Source organism: Anser brachyrhynchus (assembly GCF_964034855.1).
Source record: "Anser brachyrhynchus genome assembly, chromosome: 1".
Taxonomy (NCBI): domain Eukaryota; kingdom Metazoa; phylum Chordata; class Aves; order Anseriformes; family Anatidae; genus Anser; species Anser brachyrhynchus.
The window spans coordinates 69,631,442-69,653,886 of record NC_137694.1 but is presented as its reverse complement, the minus strand read 5'-3'; the positions used below and the strand labels follow the sequence as shown (position 1 = coordinate 69,653,886).

General features: G+C 38.1%; 1 protein-coding gene and 1 long non-coding RNA gene across 8 annotated transcripts in view; one reads left to right on the top strand and one right to left on the bottom strand.

The window, feature by feature from the left end:
- Positions 1–22,445, bottom strand: part of LOC308187627 (uncharacterized protein) — a gene marked incomplete at its 5' end in the record, with an annotated part of 91,496 nt that overhangs the window by 11,579 nt on the left and 57,472 nt on the right. For 4 of the 5 annotated variants that reach the window (XM_080575787.1, XM_080575786.1, XM_080575788.1 and 1 more), the window contains 2 exons: positions 3,670–4,336; positions 5,824–5,893. Of the gene's footprint in view, positions 1–3,669; positions 4,337–5,823; positions 5,894–22,445 lie in introns of those variants that run through there. The other variant, XR_013944826.1, reaches the window with a different exon arrangement.
- Positions 1–22,445, top strand: part of LOC308187629 — a 31,853-nt gene that overhangs the window by 3,529 nt on the left and 5,879 nt on the right. Inside the window, exons 2-3 of one of the 3 annotated variants that reach the window (XR_013944829.1) lie at positions 1,221–1,406; positions 1,519–2,233. The exons of 1 other annotated variant lie outside the window; for it this stretch is intronic. This is a non-coding gene — a long non-coding RNA (uncharacterized lncRNA). Of the gene's footprint in view, positions 1–1,220; positions 1,407–1,518; positions 2,234–22,445 lie in introns of those variants that run through there. One more of the 3 variants, XR_013944828.1, reaches the window with a different exon arrangement.

Here is a 22,445-nt window from a genome sequence, read left to right as displayed (position 1 = left end):
TTACTGTAAATCAACTATGAAGTGCAAAGGCGCTTCCAACATTTCAGAAAGTTTTTACTCACACTCTGGGGTTAGTATATCCCAGCTGTAATTTACCACTGAAATGATGTACAGATGCCAGTAATTCCAAGATTAGGCACAGTCCCTGAACACGAACAACAGGGAATAGAATTTATTATTGCATTTGCTATCCAAAGTTGGAAAGGTTTAAGAAAAAAAAAATATATATATATATATATATATATATATAGTGGCAGTTAGAGATTTTTAAATTAGGAATATTCCCTGTGGTTGGACTATCCCCAGGAAACTTAGTAATTGCTTGACTTATATGACTATTAGCATCTTCTTGACGATGGAAACCCATTGGGCCACCTAATTCAACAGAATTGCAACAACAATTGAGAAAACTTACCAGATGTGGTGATGAACATGGTATATGCCTCTTTTACAGTCTCATGAAGCCCCTACTATTGGTCAACTAATAATATATATTTCGTAATACAGTCTCCTTGTTAAGAAAATGCAAGCATGCCGGCATTCTCCAAATCACTACACCAAAGTGAATTAGGGATAGGGAAGGATGGGAAATTGGATTATGATATGGTTTTGATTTCAAAATCTCTATGAAATGAACAAAAATAAACATGCTTTTCTCCTCTGTAGGACAAGGAAAAATACATGATCATATTTGATTAGGAAATTATCTAGAATAGTAGAAGTCATTCAGGAAGTTGGTCCAATCAACTAGATAACAGGCAACCTAAGAAATGTCAGCATAAAGCCATAGTATTACTATGTTGTTAAACTCCTTTCAGCAAATATATCTAGTCATAGAAAAAAAGTTATTAGGCTGCTTGCTTCAGTGCATTCAAAGAATTGGGGTCAATTCTTCATTTAGCAGTAACAATAAGAGCATTAGAAAATGATTATAAGGTAAATATACTTCAAAAATATATATGTATGCAAACATTTTGCATTACAACCACCCTTGTAAGGTAACTAAGAATATTGAAGGTGTAGCATACAAAAAGGGGAAGGGAAAGCAGGGAGTGTCATGCTTTGCATTTACAAGCACTTCTGTTTTACGTGTTGATTTCCCAACTGTCTCAGAAATCATGAGCTTGTATTCTGTTGGCTACTCTTTAAAATAATCTTACTTTCTGGAGTTATATATTTCCTTTGCCTTTCATGTAACTATAAAACACTCATTTCAACAGGTGAGACACATTCCAGCTTGCAGGTGTGTCCCGGCACAGATCCCACCAGTGCCGACTGCAAAGGCCATAATTATATCTAGGTCACACATGAACCTCCCAGAGCAGTATCAAAGGCCAGAAGTAGCTTTCACAATGTCTGGAAGAAGAATGTGGGTGAAAAGTGACTTTGCACAGCTCTGTCAGAAGGTATTTCATCTGTTATCAGCGTAGTCTGGGTACATCACTTCTATATAATGCTTTTTTTTTTCTTTTTTCTTTTTTTTTTTTTTAATACAAATTATTTTGTTGGAGTCATTAGTGGAACAAGAATAAAGCTGTGGATCAAAACAGCCAAACAACTCAGCAGGCAGCAGTTGCCTCTAAGGGGAATTAGCCACAGGAAAATTGAGACCCACTAACAGAAAGCTCCCCTGTGAACTTTAAGAGTAAGTAATTGTCATCCAGGAATGTTATTTGCCTTATGATTTGTTTCTAGAAACAGTATCCAAATCCACATATCCAGACAAGTAGATACATTTCTTTTTGGCTTTTTGTCCAGACACATCATTATATTTTGGGTATTTTGACCAGAGCTTCCCGAATTTACATAATTTTAAAATCTGCAGCTTTATTTCAAGCATAACTTTATTATATCTAAGATTTGTTTAAAAAGTTGGAAACTGAAACTCCTTTCTCCTTAGGAAAAAGTTGCAGTATCACTGCCAATTGCTGAACAGACTGCACCTGTCTCCTATACCCACTGAGTTTTGGCTATCGTCAAAGTAAACAGGCAATGGGGCTGATTTGATAGAGCAGTTCCTGTGCCTGTGAAATCTCACCAGCTTTTTCTTCATCTCAGCAGCCCTCTACCTTCCCTTCAAACCCCCCATCAAATCCCCATGTTTTAGTTTTTGGCATTGAATCCAGTACAAATACTCACAAATACCTAATTATTGGAATTACATAGCTCTGTTGCCTATCACAAATAACTTCTATCATTATTCAGTAGGAAAATTCATGCTTTTTGCAGTTTGGGTAATAATTACCTACTCCTGCGGAAAGGCATCTGCATGCTGGCACTCAGACCCCATGCCAGACCAGCTCTTCGCTGGTGTCAGCACACAATGCATCAGGGTCATGGTACAAAGTGAAGTTGCCTCATTAGCATCTCTTGACTGAAAAGGGATACAACTTAAAATGAATCCATCTGTTTTCAATACTGCTTTGTTTATACTTTCTAATGCTGTGTTTTGGCAGTCCCAGGCACTATTTATTCATCACTGTTGTCACTTACCCATTCATCTAGCCACAGAATTTTGAATAGGAGTGTTCACTTACTTAGGCAGATTTTTCTTTGCATATTTGCTTGTCTTCTTGGATACAAGTACCCAATATTTATTTGAAAGTGAAATCCTGAACAGGCAGTCATGTGCAAGAGAAGAGACTGGAAGTGAAAAGGAATAAGGCATTTTTGATGACACTCTCAGTATAGTTTCTGTCAACAGATCCCTCCTCTTTCTGTATAATGATCTTCCTGTGCTGCATGGGAAACTCTCCCTTATTCTAGGAAAGAGCAAGATGTCTTGGCACATGTTCACAATTTGCATGTTTGACAATAGTTTTTATTCTTAGACATATGCAAAGCTTTTCTATGATCTGCAGAAAGGAGTCCCTGTGAGACCCAAATCAAGGAAGAAGGGAACTACAAGGTGGATGGACACACTTAAAATAGCGGAAAACACACTGACAGCTGCTTAGAAAGGAACTTTGTGTTATAAGAGGGAAAACAAAGGGACAGTAAATGCAAGATGTATATTGCGTAATCTTCCAATGAAGATAATTAGTAGTGGGAAGCAACCACTTAAAAAAAAGATTTCCTGAGGTTACAGGTAAATGATTGCATCCATTCAGGGTTTGAGTGACTTCTCAGTCAGGGCACAGATGACGGTTTCAAACATAGTCATTAAGGTTAATGTTTAGAGAAAGCATGGCTTAATTATCTAATAAAAATATCTTAACAGATAATGGAATTGCTGAAGTCACAGCTAAAAGTTGTTTATTCACTCATTTCATGATGATTTTTTTTCCAAAAATTCTAATCATTCAATGGTCAGAAGGGAAAACTAGTGAGGAAAGATTAAAATAAAACAAAAAGTTCTGTCGACTTTTAAAATTCAAAGTCCTCATGAGATGTTTGATTTAGCCTGAAGTGTCTGAGCCTAAATGTTTATTTTGATATACCTGACACTTCTCTTCAGCTTGCAGAAGTCTACCTATTCCTATGAATGTTTTAGTAATCCAAAACTTCACTTAAGATGTAATCCATGTTCTCTAATTTTTTTGTAACTTCATTAAACCCCCATTAAGGGTGAATTTCTGCTCACTTCAGTAAACCCACTGATCATATATACAATGTAGTTAGGCAAGGATCGCTCAGAGGAGAATATCTTTAGTAATAAATTACACTGCATTCAGCAGACAAATGTTTTATTTATGATATTTTATATCATACATAACTTGGGGACTGAGAGACTTGGGTTGGCAACAAAGAACATTCCTTACTTTTAAGCAAACTTTTATTTACGTAACCTCTACCCAAATCAGAGATTACTTCAATGCATCTGTTGAACTGCACAGCACTGATGTAGTTGCACACATTCTGAAATGAAGTCTTTTGTTGTTGTTTCTCACTAAATAGCTGTATCTGGAACATGTAGTAATTAATCAACACAATGAATGCATTCATGTTTGAAAATCACAAGAAGGGGAAATTATTTGCAAGAGAGATACTGTGAATAGAAATCAACTTAAAAGTAACAAGGGTTAGAATTAATTCATTTAAATAAAATAACTGAGTAATCTTTCACTTGCAGAAAGATGTATATAGACATGTATAATGAATGCATTTTTTAGTTATATTTCAAATGACAAGTTGCAGAATCAAAATATTTCTTACAGAATTATAAGTAAAAATCACCTGCACATAAAAAGCTCCAGCTGAAAAGCTCTATTTTAATTTTATTCTGAGAGAAATACTCTCAGTGTTTCCACAGCACTTCAGAGACCACAAAAGCATGTTAGCCAAGTTGTTTGAACTCTCGTCTTTAAATGAAGCTGCTCCAGTGTCTCAGAAGCCACTGCACATGGGCAAGAAGAAAGTTGTATTACATTTATGCTAACTTTGATTTTTTAGGGGCATTACAGTATTTGGACCCACAGGTCTCCATTATGTGGGATAATCCCCTTGCGGCCTTCCCATTAGCTAAAAAGACAAGGCCGGTGGGGAGGAGGAGAACTGATCTTGATTGTATTTCCTCAAACGTTTGAAAAAGGTTAGTCCTCCTGATAACTGATGAATGTTTCCCTCTTTGCTGGAATGTCTCCAACCCTCCCACTTAATCTTAGAAGACTACGATAATGTCTAGTTTTGTCTTTTCAGAAAATAGTTATCATAAAAAAATCTCTCTTCCCCTAAGCTCTCCCAATCCTTTTCTCAGAGTGAAATGTAATTTATTCAACTAGGAGTTCTAGGGGGACATTCAGTTAAATTCCACGTGACAAAGCATAGTGCCTGTTTTCCAAGTAGCAACTCTCTATAGCTGACTGTGAACAATAACATTAAGACTGTAAGATAAAGAACTCAGAAAAACACATAAAAAGCTAAAAAATAAAATAATAATAAAAAAAATGCTGCTCCTCAAATTTCACCTAAGTCAGCTGAGAGAGTTTATCTATTTCTCTGTAAACCTTAGGAGGAAAAGGCACAAAAGAAAAGAGTCTCTCTGGCTTGAGAGACTAGCAAAAATTCACAGCTTTGAGAGATTCTTTATATTGGAGGGAGACGTTGAGAGTTATGATTCAGTTTGCATAATGCACCCAGCTGTTTTTCCTAGCTTTCTACTTTCAACAGACTTTTAGCAGGAGGTAGTTGGTCTCTTCATTTACAGCAAGGTGGTCCACAAAGCTCTGGTGTGACCTACATGTGGACTAATGCTCTTAGCTGCAGATCTATCTCCTCAGCACTTTTTGTCACTTTGAGAGAACTTGGTCACCCCTCCTGCTGAGCTTGTAAAGGTAGTTTGCCCATTATTTGTCTTTAATATAAACTCCAGTTCTCTTTGGGTCTGTTCTGCCTGTAGTCAAGCAGTTCCCCCTGCAGTACAGCATGTAGGCAGTTTGGCTCAGTTCAGTTACCATTCATTTAACAGGCATTTAAAACAATTATATTATTACAATGATACATAATAAAATAGAATACAAAATGGATGGTTTAGGGCTCAGCAGCATTTTATTAACAAGGGCATTCATTTAGATCAATCTTCTAATGTTAAACTCATTTTAAAAGGGCCATTAAAAATTGACTAAACAAATAGCTATAATGAACAATTAAAAGTTGCTTGGGTTTTCCATTCACTACCTCTCTAAAATACCAAATTTCATCTTGAAAACTGAAAAAAAAAATCCATGTAATTCTTATGAAGAGATTCAAGCATTTAGATTTTCAGTTATTAATAGATAGCATAGCTGGAACAAATTATAACGGGATTCAAATGTAATGAAGACTCACTTTTACTTATTTATTTATTTATGGAGGGGGAAGATAAGGATAGCTTGAGCACAGTACCTGGAAATCCTGAATCTGATTTGGCATCTCTCTAAGTTCATCAATTGATATGTGGTCTGTCCCAATTTTCCTGTTAGAAAAAGACAGTTTCACTTACTACAAAGGAGATTGTAAAGAAGTGTCATTTTGTATTTCAGTGTCTTTGGAAATATTTGCACATTGGTATTTTCAGTCAGTGAGCTATCTTGTTCATGTTTCCCCATGGAGAACCTAGGATCAGCCTTCATTCCTTGAAAGGATAAGGTGATATTAAAAATTACATTTTTCATCACTTTCATCTTTTCCTGCAGAAAACCCTTTCATTAGCTTAGAGACTCGTTAGTTCTGATGTTTGAAGCTCTGCCTGTTTTACTCAAATTAAAACTAGAACCTTTGTAGGTCAGCCTTTCTGGTTTTTGTTTGTTTTGAGAGGACCGACATTGTTCTTTCAATCTCTTAGATGTTTTCAGGGGAACCTAATTTTGTCTACATCACTTCTCAAATGTAAATGATGTTTCAGAAGATACTGACTTCCATTTCCTTCCTCTGAGAGCTCTCTTCCCAGCCACCAACTTTCTTTTCTTAACTCATTTGGATATTTTATTAAATCTTTCAAACTTAGATTAAGGAAGAGCATAGTTTCTGTGCATAGCATAGCATTCTGTTTGAATGCTTACATTTGTTTCGGACACAGATGGAGGGAAATTTACTCCTTAAAATTATATCTACAGATAATCTTGTAGAAGAATGCTGTTTCTTTCTTCCTGCCAATTGAAAGCATCATTTCTGGCAAGTCAAACAGAACTGGAATATCACTGGTTCAGACAGACAGGCAAAGCAGGCCTTGCTTGCACGTATGTCTTTTTATTTCAAAGAGAGGTAGTAGTATACTAGTTATATTAAGTTTCTGCATACTAATATGCCCTCACCTTCACTCTCCCACATACTTTTTGCACAGGCATTTTATGAAATTTATCAGCATAACTCCTAAAAAATCATAGAAATACCTACGTAAGCTAATTTTTAAATAGAGTAGGATAAAGGGGTTTAGAAGCTGTGTCATAAAGCAGCCTTCGTATCATGCTAGATTTCTAGCTCTACTTCAGTCCTAAGGAAGTCCCTCTGGGCAGGGGGGGCAGGAGAGAGGGATGGTATTGTTGCTTGGCATGCACAAAAATGATAATGTTAAGTTATGCATAGTACCTAGAAGATTTTCTCTGTTGAGACACCTATTAAACATTTTCTTAACATGGGTAAGAAGAGCATATTTGGCAGGGCCCTTGTCCTATAGAAGCCAGCAAGTCAGCAGACTTTAAGCTTTCCCTTCTATGGAGAATAACAGAGAATAGTAATTCCAGGAGATAACACCAAAGCATTGGACAATTTTTGGTACAGCAAAGATAAGGTGATCCTTGCATAAAGGCCTACACATCAGGAAACTGAAGGAGTGGGGCTGCCCTATGAGGGGGCATGAGAGGGGAACCAGGTCCATGCATACCCTTGCCAATACATGAAGTCCTACAAGGCCAGGGGGGTGAAAAAAGCAGGTCCACACTAACAGTCCCAGACAAGGCAAGGTAATGAGCCAGGTCTGGAAGACAGAAATACCTATCAGAAGTCTGAGGTCCAACCCAGAGACAGGGCCAGAGGCAAGCTGCCTGAAGCCTAGGCTCCAGGCCCATCCAAGGAGGATGAACTGTAAATCAGGACAGCAAGAGGCAGGGATGGACAAAGGCACCCCACCCCTGCAACACAGGGCAGACAGGCCATGGAGACCCCAGCTGAAGTGGAACTCCTGGGTGTGGATCCCAGGTGAGTCTGCTCATAGCTCTTAAAGTCTATCAGTGCCCTCAGGGCCTGATACTGCATAAAACATAGCATAGCTTCACTTAAAGCATTGCTCTGTTGACTATGGTATTTTGCAGATAGGGACCTGAGATGCAGAGCATAGGGCTTTTATCCAAATAATGTCTCTGAATAATAAACAGGACTTAGGAATAACACGAGCACCAATTTCAGGACAGATATTTTCACATTGCCTGTTGTATCCTTCAGGGTAACAGGTCAAACATTTTTGTATCAATGAGTCAAACTTCAAATCTTCTCAGTTAACGACTCTACCTTACTTCAAGCTATTTACTGTTCTTACCAACATTCTAATTAAAAACTACATTAAGAAGTGGGGTCCCCAGCACAAGAAGGATATGGACCTGCTGGAGTGAGTCCAGAGGGGTCCATGAGACTGATCAGAGGGCTGGAGCACCTCTCCTATGAAGACAGGCTGAGGGAGTTGGGGTTATTCAGCCTGGAGAAGAGAAGGCTCCAGGGAGACCTTATAGCAGCCTTCCAATACCTAAAGGGGGGGCTGCAGGAAAGCTGTAGAGGGACTCTTTGTCAGGGAGTGTAGTGAGTGGGCAAGGAGTAATGGCTTTAAACTAAAAGAAGGTAGATTTAGATTAGATACAAGGAAGAAATTCTACACTTGGGGGGGGCGGGGGGGGGAGAGGGAGGGGCGGCACTGGAAGAGGTTGCCCAAAGGAGCTGTGAATGCTCCATCGTTGGAGGTTCAAGGCTAGGTTGGATGGGGTTTGGGCAACCTGGTCTAGTGGGAGGTGTCCCTGCCCATGGCAGGAGACTTGGAACTAGATGTTCTTTAAGGTCCCTTCCAGTCGACATCATTCTATGATTCCTCAGAATGCCATTACAACACTTAAAACTCAGTTATTCTTTACTGTATTAAACAACAACAACAACAAAGTCTGATGAAGAAGCAATGAGGAGCTGAAGTTCAGCTGCTCAGATCTTGAATGTTAGTCTGTGTAACCTGCTCCAGCATCATTAATCTATGTTTTTCTCCTCTAATTTGATCTCTAAACTAAGTGCCAGTGACTTTTCTTTTTTAAACATGAGCTCAACCAGTTATATCTGTTCTCCAGATTATTCTCATGATGAGTATGTATTCTGACCCTGTTTGATTTTCATATACTACTACAGCTTTATCATGCAGGATAAATCATTCTCAACTCATGTGGGAAGTCCCACTTTGAAGTCACTGGGACTAATTGTGTGTGTAAAGTAAGCGTGATACAATATGCATAAGCCAAAGGTACTTAATGTGCAGTAAGCTGTCCTACTTTTGGTAGAATTGTCCTAGTTTTCAGCATTTTGCTTTCTTCCTCTAAAATAAATTGGCCAAACATCCTACTTTTTAACATATTACCTTTCTTTCCTTGGGGAAAGTAAGGATAATAAAGCATACAGGGAACTTATAGAATATTCCTCCAGGATACTGGATAGTGTTCATGCCGTGTTTTTTGTTTTTTAAATCACCCCCAATATTCATTTCAGTCCTGGAAAATACTAAAAGTGGACTTTTCTCCAGTCATGCTTTGCACTTAAATGAATTGGTCAAAGCAGCTTAAAGAAATTTATAAAGCTTAATATTGCTGAGGACAGGTATAACTCTATGTGTAAACTTGACTTGTTGCTGGAGCAGGAAAGGTTAAAGGATTTCCTTGTAGTCGTACTAGTCAATGATAAAAACAAAACAAAGATCAAATTATGCTGTTGCCTTTCTCTAACCACCTCTGCTTCATGAGTTTTTGTGTTAAGACCTACAATGACATGGTACAATTTTTACTATGAGGCCCATTGTTGTTTTGTTCATATATGTAAAGGGGAGATTTTTTATAACTAATAAAGAGAAATGAGTAAGGACATAAATAGGAAAAATTATTAGCTAATCACAGTTTAAGTGCAAACATAGTTAAACCATCGCGAATGTTTTTCCATTCCAAAGTATGCACATATTAAGGACTAATTAAAACGAATTACTCAAATTGCTAGTAACTGTGATGAAAATGAAAACAGTGTTGACAAAGTCAACGTGATCATAAGACCAGGGCTGAACATTTCTATAACTTCTCTTCACCCTGTTACTGCACCCTCTATTCCTTTAATTCTAGATTCCTAAAGCTAGCTTTGTTTCCAAAAATAAGTTTTTTGTTTTTTTTTTAAACATATCCATAATGTTGATGTTAAAATCTGTTCAACTTAATTTTTTTCTCTAAGAATGCCCAGTAAGAGTGGTCCCAAATGACCTTTTAGTTCGGCAAGACAGACCTTTCACCATTCTCTCCACTCATACATATTCCTCCTTCCTACTCCCTCACACCAGGAAATGGTCCTCACTAGGTTTCTTCTCCCACTCCCGCCTGAGTGACAGACTGGTGCCCTTCTCACTAATCAGCTGTAAATAGTGTCTGAACTGCTGTTTGTGATTACATAATTCATGCAGGCAGAGGACAAAGCCTTTGTGTTAAAATTAGTATAATGTGTATTAAAACTGTATAATTTTTTTGGCTGTTTTTACGTTTGTTTTTTTTTTTTTTTTCTGAAATTATATCAGCTATAAGTGTGACTCACTGAATTCAAAGGATTTGAATAAAATTAAGTGCCAGTTTGATCATGGTTGTAATATGACAGAAAATACCTTGTCTGATTTTTCATTTATATCTACAAAAGAAATTTTCATCATTCCTCTTTTACTCTGAATTATGAAAATCCTCTTAGCTGGCTATTATGCAGAAAAGGAGAACATGTATGTGAGGACACATACACTGACACAGGAAACTCAAATATGTATTCTTTACAGTATAGAATTCTGGATGCTGAAGCTAAGGGCTTAACATCACTTATTGAAACACTGACCTCATCTCACAGAATTTGAGCTGGACAAAGAATTAAGAATTTAACAGGACAAAAAGTTGCTAGAAATGGGGAAAAGAAAAGACCCTAGGATATCAAAACATGATGCAGAGATGCAAATTGAACAATACTTACCGAATTCTGACACTAACCTCTGCCAAAACCACAGTGCTGTGAATATAATAATCTTAAATGTTTTTAACAGATTTATGAAGACAAATGAAGGTACTCAAATTTTCAGTAAACGAAAAGAAAAACAATGAGAGATGGGAAAAATCCAGATGGAAGGATGTCCCCTTTCTAGTGTCTTTGCATAGAAATTTACCAAGTTCCAAATTTATTTTTTCCCCCAGGTTGTACTAAGTTACTTCTAATTCTTGAGAATGGTGCCAGCCTATATTTCTCTATTTTTTTATTTTTTTAACTCCAGCTTATTTATTGCCATTTTCTTAGAAAAGAACAATAGCCAGGGGTGGAACTTTCCCATCCTAGATTAGCATATTACAATTCTGGGCAAGAAGGATCTGTTTAAGAGCAAACTGTCTGGATTATTTTGAATGTTGCCCTTGCAGAGACTTATAATGAACAGGAACCTTATTTGCTCATTTGTTTATTTGTAGGAAATGATGTTTATTACAGAGTTGCTGAAACCTGGGCACATTTACAACAAAATAGGCTAGCAAACCTTTTTCACAAGTATTCAGAGCCATCCTGAAACAATGGAAAATCCAGCTATCAAAGAACTGCTGAATGTGAATCACTGACCTGTATCATACTTTTCATGACTTTGTATCATACAATTCTGTTAGCCAGCCAACTTTCTGACATGCTTTCCTCCAAGCAACCTGACTCAAGTATTTGCAGCTTAGGAGACTCCTGTTGGGATGCTTCTTTAGAAGTATATCAAGCAAGGTATTACTTCTTGTCCATCAGCTACATCCTTTATCCTTAATAGCTAGTAAATTTTGCATACTTACTAGAACAATTAAGTAGCCTTTTGTCCTGTATTTTGCTCTCTAGAGTTATACTAAAATTACATACAAGAACATTCTTCCTAGCAGAATCTTTCCCTCAGCTGTCTTAATTGAATTGTGCCCACACCTGTCGCTGAGAGCTCATCAGCAATTTCAGTATGTAAGCTAGCGAAATGTTCATATCAGCTCACTGAAATCCCTGTTTCTCAACAGAGCTTTATTTAGAAATTCAGCCCAAAGTTCAGAAGAAGGTTGCACACCAGAGATGACAGTCAATAATTCACTTATGAGTAATCAACCTATTTCTCTAAAGAATAACACATTCTTATAGTACACTATACTATTAATTAGCCTTTAGCTCTCACTATATTGTTTAATATGGTATTCACCAATAAATAGCATGACCAAATACAAATTAACATACTAGTGCCCTCTACTGCACGTCTTTACAGGAAAGGGCTAGTTCAGTCAGCAGTGAAGGAGCTCCAGGTCAGCTTTTTCATTTATGTACTGACAGAGCTTTGTTCACCAACCCGATTCCCTCTAATTGAACCCAAGCCACCTCCATTATGATTTCAGACTCATGTTTTACAGGCCCACCTCATCAAAAGGAATGATGGGAGCCATCTGCAGTAAACAGATGCAGGGCCAGATCTGTGATAGGTAGCCAGTGAACTGCCTTTCATCTCAAAAGTATTCTCAAAAAAGTCTTGCATTTAAGGGTGCCTAGCATAACTGGTCACTTTCCAGCTCTTCCAATGACCAGTCTGAGGACAGGCTTCACAAAACCCTTCACAGCATTGCTCAGGTCCCACAGAAACAATGAGGTTTGCTCACATAGGCTAGGAATCCCCAGCAGTAGTTGTTCTAGAGCCAGGTGTGGTATACTGGGTGCTGTGGGTGCTCCAGGGTCACTGGGTGCATTAATAGACCCTATCACTCTTATCTCCCTTTAAGCGAGGCTTCCCAGTGGATCCACCAGGCTCTCATACTTCACACTCGTATTCTCTGGGATCATCTCCCAGATCCTCCTGTGTGAGGGGAACCCCCACAGCCTTAGCTGGAAACTCCAAAATTGCTGCACACCTTGGCTCCTGTACTTCATGCCTGCCTGGCAGAGTTACCACAGCACTGTCACCTGGGAAGCGTGTGCTGCAATGCTTCCTCCCGAGCACAGTAGGCCTAACTGCTGTTACACCTTCTGGCATTTAGCAGAGCCCATCATACATCTGTCTTGACAGCCACTGTCAAAGAATTGCTCTGCAGGAAGACTTGCCAAATGCTTTCAATCCCACTAGACTTCTTTTTTTTTTTTTTAATATATATTTAGTCAGTAATCTGAGAAATGAGGTGAGTCATTCAGGCAGCTTGCAAAAATTGACCAGCACCTTGCTGTTTTGGCACCATGTTTAAAAGAATTTATCTAGAAATGGATAACTGAGAGGAGCCAGAATAAATGTAGGTGGAAGTAGCTGGTTTTACAGACAGACTCCCTTCCCCAGTCTCACAGAACTTGCACACGTTCAGGCTGCCAAACTGAAATCTGGCTGCAGCGTCTGCTCCTTCCTCACAGATGCAGGCGTGCCCTACAGGTTCCTCACCTAAAGAAGCCCAGAAGCAAGCAGTACAGATGATAATCACAAAACTAGCAGTTTTGTGGCAGCTGTTGTTTTTCCTTACACATCCCAAACTTGGCTTCTTGCTCAGCAGTTAAGCTCTTTCTTCTCTGCTATGAGCAGGAATGCTGAAACTGATAGTCGATGTCCCACTTTACTCCTGCCATACCTGATCTCAGCTTTAGTTGGGGTTTGCCCAGTTACTAACTTCAGGCTCTCTTGCAGACATTAACAGACTTTTGACATATGTGGTTGTTCCTGGACTGTTCCTGATTTTTTGCTTGAATTTCATCTTTGCTGCAGGCTTCCTCTACTCCTCACAGCTTCTGATTCTTCTTTGCTTCCTAGAAATGGCTCCTGCATAGCAACACGTGCACTGTTATCCTACAGAGGTGCACTACGGGATCATTGCATATTACACTTCGAAACACCTCCTGAGAATGTCAAAGATTAATTGCTGCTACAGAATTCACCAGAAAGTAGTTAGAAGTACACATCTCTCCCTATTCAAGCACTTTTAAACCAGAATACTTCAGAAGTTCATTATCAAAGAGCAAAGAAAAGAGTGCAGTGTGTCTGAACCCTTCTGGACGCACAAGGCTCCTGGAGCCGAGTTGCTGACATTTTTCATTGAAAATTGGAAAAAGAAAAAAAAAAAATCTACCTGCAGGTTGCCTCTAACTTCCTGTTCGTAGTCAACATAGTAAACACTATAATTCTGTTTTCTCCTTCAGCAGGAAAACAGCTTTTTTTTTTTTTCCCAGAAGAAATTTCAGATCTACTCTGAGATTTTCAGATGAAAGAAAATAAGACACCTTATAAAGGTTCTTAGCAGAGTTGCTGTGCCTTTTGTGATCATGAATTGATGAAAGCTCATTGCAAGGTTTGCTCTTCCAGAAGGCCCAGAGCCAGATGCCATAGCCCACAAAGAGGTCAGGCTTTGGGGGGAGACGTTCTGATACTGTACATCTCCTGGACAGACCCTATCTAGAAGTGCTCCAAGGAAGGCCTGGCTGCAGTTTAAAACTTCTCCCCCAGTGAGATCTTAAGAGAAATTGCAGTAGTAGTTCTGCTTATGACAATGCAGTTAGTGTAATTGAGATCAATTTGCATCCTTTGTGCAAGCTCTCTATGAATCCAAGTTAGCTAAGGTGAACACATCCTCTATTTTACTATCTATTCCTCCAAACGGTAACACTAGGCACTGACTTGCATGTCACACATTTGTCAGCTAGGTCCTCAGGGAAAGAATTTTAGTATTTTATTTAAATTTCTTAGGGAGAGAACTCCTATTTTTATTCCATTTCTATTCAGAAGGCAATATTATCGTCTTACTTCAGTGAGGCTATTCGAAGATGAAAGACCAGATAACTGGTAACTGTAATCTGTAACTGCATTTAAGCATCTAAGTGCCTTTGAACACCCGATCCCTGGAAATACTGCCATGTAAAATCATCAAGGTACGAACCAAGGTACTAACCTTCTACAATAGTTATTTCTGTTTTATTCCTGCTCATTTTATTTCCTCATGCCCTGAGCTTCTACTCAAGGTGGAACAAGCTTGTAGGTCACGTGCAATCACAGTAAGCTCTGTGGGCTAGATTTATTATTATACCTCTCTACAGATCCAGCTAACTGGCGATGCAAACAATAAAAAGACTGCAATTAAAGTGTTGGCACCTGCAAATGTTATCAATCACACTGTGATTGATAATTGTAGTGATTGTTAACAGTCTTTCCTCTATACAAAAATGACCGTAGTATATCTCCAGATATCACACTTTCAATAATAATTGCTTTATAGAGGCCTATATCTATTTTCTACCTGTTTTTCCCCCCATGAAATTCATCAAAAATTCATCAAAAGCTGTGTTCATTTCTTGAAAGTATTTTAGCTGACAAAAGTATTATAGCTGACAAAAATAAAGTAAAATATAATAAAAATAAACCAAGAATACCTTCATGCAGCACTCTGTTTAAACTATACTTCTTTTGAAAGTGTGACGAGAGCAAAGAGAGAAGGGGGATTGTGATACAGTTTGGCATATAAAGGCTGCATGTTTATAGCTTTGCAAAGAGTTGCGTGAGTTCAATGAGACTTAAGATAACACCACAGTAAAAATGCACCCAAAATAGCCACCGATCCATCATTTTGAACGTGTTTAAGTAGACAAGGTAGATGTGATACTTTTTATTGGAATGAGAATATTTTAGAGCATTTAAGCTTCAGGACACAGAAATTCCTCTTCTGGATGTATTATTAAAGATTAGATGAATTATTCTTTGTTCAGTAAAAGATATCATGTTATCTGTACTGTCTTAAATTGGCAGTTTATGCTCTTGGACCAAGACAGCTACACATATCCTTTGCACACTGACAGATACTCAAATTTTCCATTATTCTGACTAAACCACACAGTATTAAAAACAACTCTTTGAAAAGAAAAAAAAAAAAAAAAGTATTCCTAAAAGGCAATTTTACACGAAGATTCAAGGCTGAATCAGTTCTACAGCCAGCAAAAATGCTCACCAAAATCAAAGAGAAATTATGTTCTGAGCGTGCTTTTTCAGTCCTACAGAATACAAACCAACCCATTTTCTAAATCTTTGTTCCTCCTTTCTCTGTTTAAAATTAAACTCAATCTTTACAAATCAATAAATCCACAAAAAGGCAAGGATGGGTACACGACAGAAGTGCAGCAAAAGTTTGGGCTTATGAGAGCACTTTTTGCCAAACTATGATTTTGGTACACAAAGCCCTGGAATCTGGAGACTGTTGATCTACTAATTAGGCTACTTGCTAGACTACCATCTACTGCTACTATCCTCTTAATGACCTGGCCTATGCTTGAGAATGCAGGAACTTTGATATTCCTCTGCATCTTTACAGTAGAGTTCACTTCCTCCCCAGGCCCAGAAGTTCAATGACTTCCTCAGTATTCTTAGCACCATGATACAAAAGACAGCAAAATCTGAATAGAGGAAAAAGAAAGAAAAAGTTCTTACATGAAACTGTAATCCAGAGACACTTGGAACAATGTTTAGACACCATCTAAGAAGTAATTTCCTCTATAATTTCTTTAAATTGATCTTATAAATTCAGTTTTCACTCAAAGTAACAGAGAAAGGGAACCCATGAGAAACTTTTGTGTGTACACATATTTGTGCACTCTTCACCCTTTGTGGGTAGATAGGGCACTTTTAGCTACTCTGAATGGAACTTAACAAAGAACTGGCACTAAGTCCAGATGCAGTGACTACTATCACCATGCCAGGGAAGAGGAGGATGGTGTTTCCCCAAGCTGTGAATAGCAGTAATCGTTTAGTGTCATGACATAAGATGTTTTTACAGAATCATTTTGTACTCACAAAATCAGAACAATGGCAGCAACCATGCCAGTAGGGAAGAGAAGTGAATGGAAACTTTTAACTGTAACCTTTATTCATTTCAAAATATTCTGACAACAATTATGTTCTGTAAGTAGTGGGAAAGTTTTATCATTGTTTTGTTTTAGCTCCAGGGGATGGATTAGAGCCTTAACCTTTGGGCTGGGAGAACATCAAGACTTCTTCCTGGAACTGGGAGTCCGTCTCTCAGCAAACTCAAACTTTCATTCTTAAAGAGTAAATTGCAGAGGTAACATGCCTGCAGGCACGAGGAAACCAGTTAACATTGCTATGCAAGGATCCCTACAACTGTGGTTGGAAAGGGTTGGGAATTAAGGTAAACCTAATTTGGTTTTTATGCACTTCTGTACTTGATTTATCTTTTTATGTCCTCTTCTCATTATTCTAGGTGCAACAAACAAATAAACAAAAAAATAAAAAGATATCCCTTCCACAAATTCCACCCTGGGACATTAACTAGTCTAGACCCTGCTGAGGGAGCATCATTGCTGCAGGTCCCAGGCCTGGACGGGACTGACACTTTTTTTACCATTGTGGTCTCTTCAGCTATCTGGACAGTCACTGCAAACCAAGTTCTTCACCCCAGCTCAATTTTTAGCAGCCAGTAAGAAAGCAGCAAGAATCCAGGAACTAAAGGAACAGCAGTACTGCCAGTGCCTTTCACTCAGAACTGAGTGTATAAATCAGAGTTTCAGGTTGCACATTGAAGCATGATATGGCCACTATCTTTCGTAAAACTAGATAAGTAAAAAAATCCCTACTCATTTTAGGAGACTAAAAGATGACAACAAGCAGACTCACAGATTTTCCCTCCTCTTGGGGGCTAATGAAATGACCAAATATGATGAGTCATTAAGTAAGAATTTCATACTGAATTTCTTTTAACTTCAGTGAAGCTTCCACTAATATGGAAAAATCTTCAGTCCTTTGGACTATTGTTTTACTGGAGCAAAAATCACTTCAAAAATGGCTGAAAGAACATTTGAAGTTTATGGACAGGATGTAGCCCCTGGCTTGCTTTTATTTCTTTTCTTTTTCCAGTTTTAAGTCCACTGTCCTGCTTTTACCAATGGGGCCCTGCTTTTACTTTGTATCTTCACCAAAAAAAAAAAAGTAACTCACTTGCATTCTATTCTTTGCTCGCAGCAGCTTCACTGACACTGCATTCCTGCTTTTACTGTCCTTTTGGGAAGTAACTCTTTCTCTCAAGTCCCAGCTTCTTAGCTTCTCACTTAGTCTTTATAGCTTTCACATTCATCACATGCTTTGAGGAAAGACACCAACCCACTCAAAGAGAAAAGGGAATTGCCTTTCCCTCCCTTTCATTAATCCGTTGGGCTTCAGCTGCCCTTCCTTAGCTGCTACTCCCACAGAGGTGAAGTGCACAAATAAAAAGGCACAGGAATGAGAATTTCAACACTCCTTAAAAAACAAAAAACACTTTAAATCTTTCTTCAGATTTCATAACCCTTTCTTAGGAGCTGAGTGCAAACAGTGTTAATTTTATTGCACAGCTCTGTGCTTTCCTATAATGATCAAGCTATAGTGAATTTGGAGTACTACTGCCAAAAGCATATTATTTTGCAATCCATTAATTCTGTAGTTTGTATTGACCATGTACGCAATGATCAATAGGAACACCAGCTCATTTCAGTTTCGCATACATTTCAAGTCAGAGTCTTATCAGATATATAATGCTTACTGACAAAAAGTCTTTCATTACAAGCTATCCAAGTGAAGCAGAATTCAAAGGTTATTTCACTGTTCCTCAAGCCATGACTGTAACTGAAGTGTCCTGTCATTTAAAAGGATTTTTTCCAAATATCTCTGCAAGTTTAATAAAATGTAGATCTACTGATTTCACTATCACAGGTTCTCTAAGAAGACAAATAATAAGGAAATATGTGATGTCTACTACTAACACATGATGAAGATGAAATTTCGTTTATTAATTGAAGCTACAGTATTGTAGTTTTAATACTCTTCAACATAAAATACAGTGGAACAATGACATGTAATGCTCGATGATGCTTAAATGTAAATCATGCATTTTGGGACTGCAGTCAATGGAACTACTGCATGGGAAAAGGGTACAGGACTTGCACAGCAAGTTTCTTGGGTACAAATACATGGTGCCTTATTTGCCCTCTCCAGGCTGGTGTTCAAGGAGTATCTTGACAAGACTTCACAATGCCCTGATCCCACACACTGTGGAGAGCTGCTTGTTTAACTCACTAGTTTGGTGAGCTAACTAATTTAAGATACCCCTAGATTTGGTGCCTGAAAGTACCCTCTAGGATTTCCACATACCATCACTTGGGAGTAGCCAGGATGCTGTCCTGTCATTCATCATTCAGCCTCGTGACTTCCACCTCCTTTATTTGCGTTTCTGACAATAACATGAATCCTTAAGTGGACTTCAACCTTTTGACTTCTCTCTTGAGCAAGATTATAGGATCCAATTCTTCCTCTAGCTACATCCAAATAATCTTGTTCATATCAGAAAGGCTTACCCCGGTTTATGGGAAGAGACCGCTACATTTGACCTTTAATTTAATCAACATTGTAGAATAGTTTAAACGAGAAAAAGCACATTTGATAGTAAATTGCTAAGAGTTACCACCAGCAGGCTTTATCCTGAAAGTCAAATGAAAGCACCGAAAGCACCTGCCTTTACATAAAGCGCAATTCACACGTCCTCATCATGACACTGAAACGCATATCAGGCATTTTTTATAGGAAAAGCTGACAAAGCTAAGCAGCAGCAGATCTACATTACAATCAATAGCTCAAGGTAGCACGGGCACCTTTTGCTAAGTATGTTAACAAAGTCACAGCAGAAATTAATGTTCAGTGAAAGTTCAGTAGTGACCATTGTTTCAACGTATTAGTCCACAGCAGGAAGTCTTCCTCTAATTTTGCAAATATGCACGCTGACAAAACACAGGATGATTGGTGGCTGCCACATGCTATTGAACATTTTGGTCTAGATCACTGTAAGGCAGATGCAGTAGAGACTCTGAATCTGCACTGCTCCTTTCATGTAACTCACCATCAACAGCAATCAAGTCCATATAAGCATTACAAAGAGAGAGCTGAAGCCTCTCCACCCACGCAACAATGTACTGATGCAGCAGCCAAGTTTGCAGCATCACAGTGCCATACTGTGAATCCAGTGAACTGACGTGCACAAGTCCAGATGCACAGAAGCAACACACAGCTACTACAGTGCATCCACCAGTCCAACTAAGTATCAACGTAAGAGGTATCCTTAGGTTTTTGGCACTTAATGGATGTTCTGAATTTCCAAAGCTGAGAACAATGAGAGCTGTGGATTATACTAGTCCAGCTGAATGAGCTCAACTCCAGCTAGAATTACAACTATGTTCGTTCATACTGTGTGAAGTTGTTATAACACTTAAAAAGCTCTAAAACATATAAAATGTGTTCATGGGCTTTTTAATAGCATGTTAGATGTCCAAATAGCTGTCTCCAGCAGACAAGAGGCTAGTGCAGCTCCCACAGACTCAGCTAGATGGAGGCTCCCTCCTTAACATGTACTATCAGTGAGACTTCGCTGCAGATCTGCTAAACTTATTCTACAAAAGAAGTAAAGGTATGCTTAGCCTTCAAAGTACTACCACTTCTTGCTACATGGAATGATAGTTTTCTACACCCTGGAGAAGAATTTGGCCAACCTTGAGAAGGAGTGAGAATTCATAACCTTTAGCACACCTTTCAACTGTGCTCAACTTTCCAAAGCACCTCCAAAGAGCTCCCAAAAACCAACAGAGGAACAGAGCCCTGCTGCAATGCCAATATCTCCCTCTGTTAACAGAAAAGGACCACAGGCGTATCTGTTAAAAGTTACAAGGTGAACTGTAGGTTTGTTTGATGGTTACAGACTTCCATAAAACCACAAAATAGAAGGGGACAGAGATCTGAGATATGACCTGGCTTATAGTTCAATTTCAGCGGCACCAGACTGTTCAATCTGATTAACCTGAAATGGCAGAAGACACTTGAGATTATCATTTTCATAAGCTTTTTGCTGTCTCTCAACAGCTCCAGTTTGTGGCTGGCTTCACTTGAATTCCCCGCAGTCCTGCCTTCTGCTCTCTGCATAGAATTGAATTAAATTCTGTGAAAAATAGCAAAGACCATAAAATGTAACTCAAAAAAAAAAAAAAAAAGGTTTTAGCTATTTAAATAACATCTGACACTTTAGTGCACAAAATTTCTATACCTTTCCTACACTGTTTTTTTTTGAAATAATAGATAGCCTTATTTCTCCTCACAGAATTAATTTCCCATTATTTTAACTTAACTGTCAAATTAGATATAATTTTACTTGCAATAGTAATTATATACAAATTAAAAAATATTTTACTTTCTAACAAAGACAGTAAACTCTTTGAATGTACATCACTTTTACCTAGAAAGAAACTGTGATGAGTTCAACTGACTCATCTTGTGGTTTCTAAAGCTTCCATGGCAATGTAGCTCAGCAACAGTAATATATGTAGAGTATTTATCTGAGCTATGAAAAATAAATCTACGCATAACATACTTGATTTTATCTGCTTCTAAAAAGCCCCAAACTCAGACCAGGTTTAAAAAAAAAGGGGAGGGTACTGCATAACACTGTATAGCGTACCTGGATTCCACATCAGTGAAATTCAACTCTTGAACTAAAAGCTTTGCAAGTCAGGCCCCAGTTATGGAATGGATCAAGTAAAGCCTCTGAATGTGAAATAGTACTAACTCTCGGTGAACCAAACCATCTTGCAGGACAATAACTTGTTACCCATTACCATAAAATCCTCATATTATCAGTAATTTACAGCTAATCTCTTACAATCCTCCATTCAGGGTGGGATGTAAAGAAATCTCTTAACATAAAGTGTTTCTTCCCTTCTACAGAAATTTACCCAGAAGAACCACAAATGAGAAAGGACTCAATTCAGGCCTAATGCGTTAGACTGTGTCTACTTGTGTCAATTCAGAAAACACCCAGGAATAGAATAAACTGTTGTCATTGATATCCTGCCCTATTGCATAGACAGTGGTTGGTGGTACAACTGTTTAGAAGAAAAGTCTGCGTTAAATAACAGTCATAAAAATCATTCAATGAGTCATAATTAAAATAGAACAAAACACATAGACCAACTCAACATACTTATCGTAATTTATAATTAATCCATGGCTACATAACAAAACTTTATGCTCAAGATGCTGAGCTCAGAGTTAATGAGCATGTACCACTCTTGCATTCCTTGGAAGCAGCGGTTGTTCAGCACAACTCGGAAGTAGGCCAAGTAGATTTAAAAAAAAAAAAAAAAAAGAATCAGTCTATTACTCTGGGAAGAATTGCAGAATTGAAAGTGGAATTATACAATTTGTATTTACTTTTAATCTCCGAAATCTGTCATCACCTAGAAGGAATTGATTTTACAAAATGTTATTCTATATCAGTTGAGAATTCCATCAGCGTGATTTTTTTTTTTTTTTGAGACTGTAGCTTTTGTTGCTGTTGTTTAATTTTGATTCATAAACAATGGATTTCAGGACATAACTGTGAAAAGCAGACATGCCCCAACTGTCTTCCAACACATGGGAGGCATCAGCAAAACTCACAGCAAAATATGGCCTGTATCAAAAAAGCCCAGAATAAGTAAGTATTAATAATAGACTTCCAGTACTCCAAACAGTACCTTGCAGAGATTTCAGAATTGTTTATAAACCATAAATCTTTGCAAGATGTACTTCTTTACTATGCAGCAAGGGACATTTTGTCTTGAATATAATATTTTGCATCCAGACTTTCAGGTGCTTTAACACAGCTGGGTGAAAAATAGCATTATCTGCAATTTTTAAGTGAGAGAACTGAGACAAAAGATGCCTGGCTCAAAGTCTTCTACCAGAGCAGTGGCAGAGC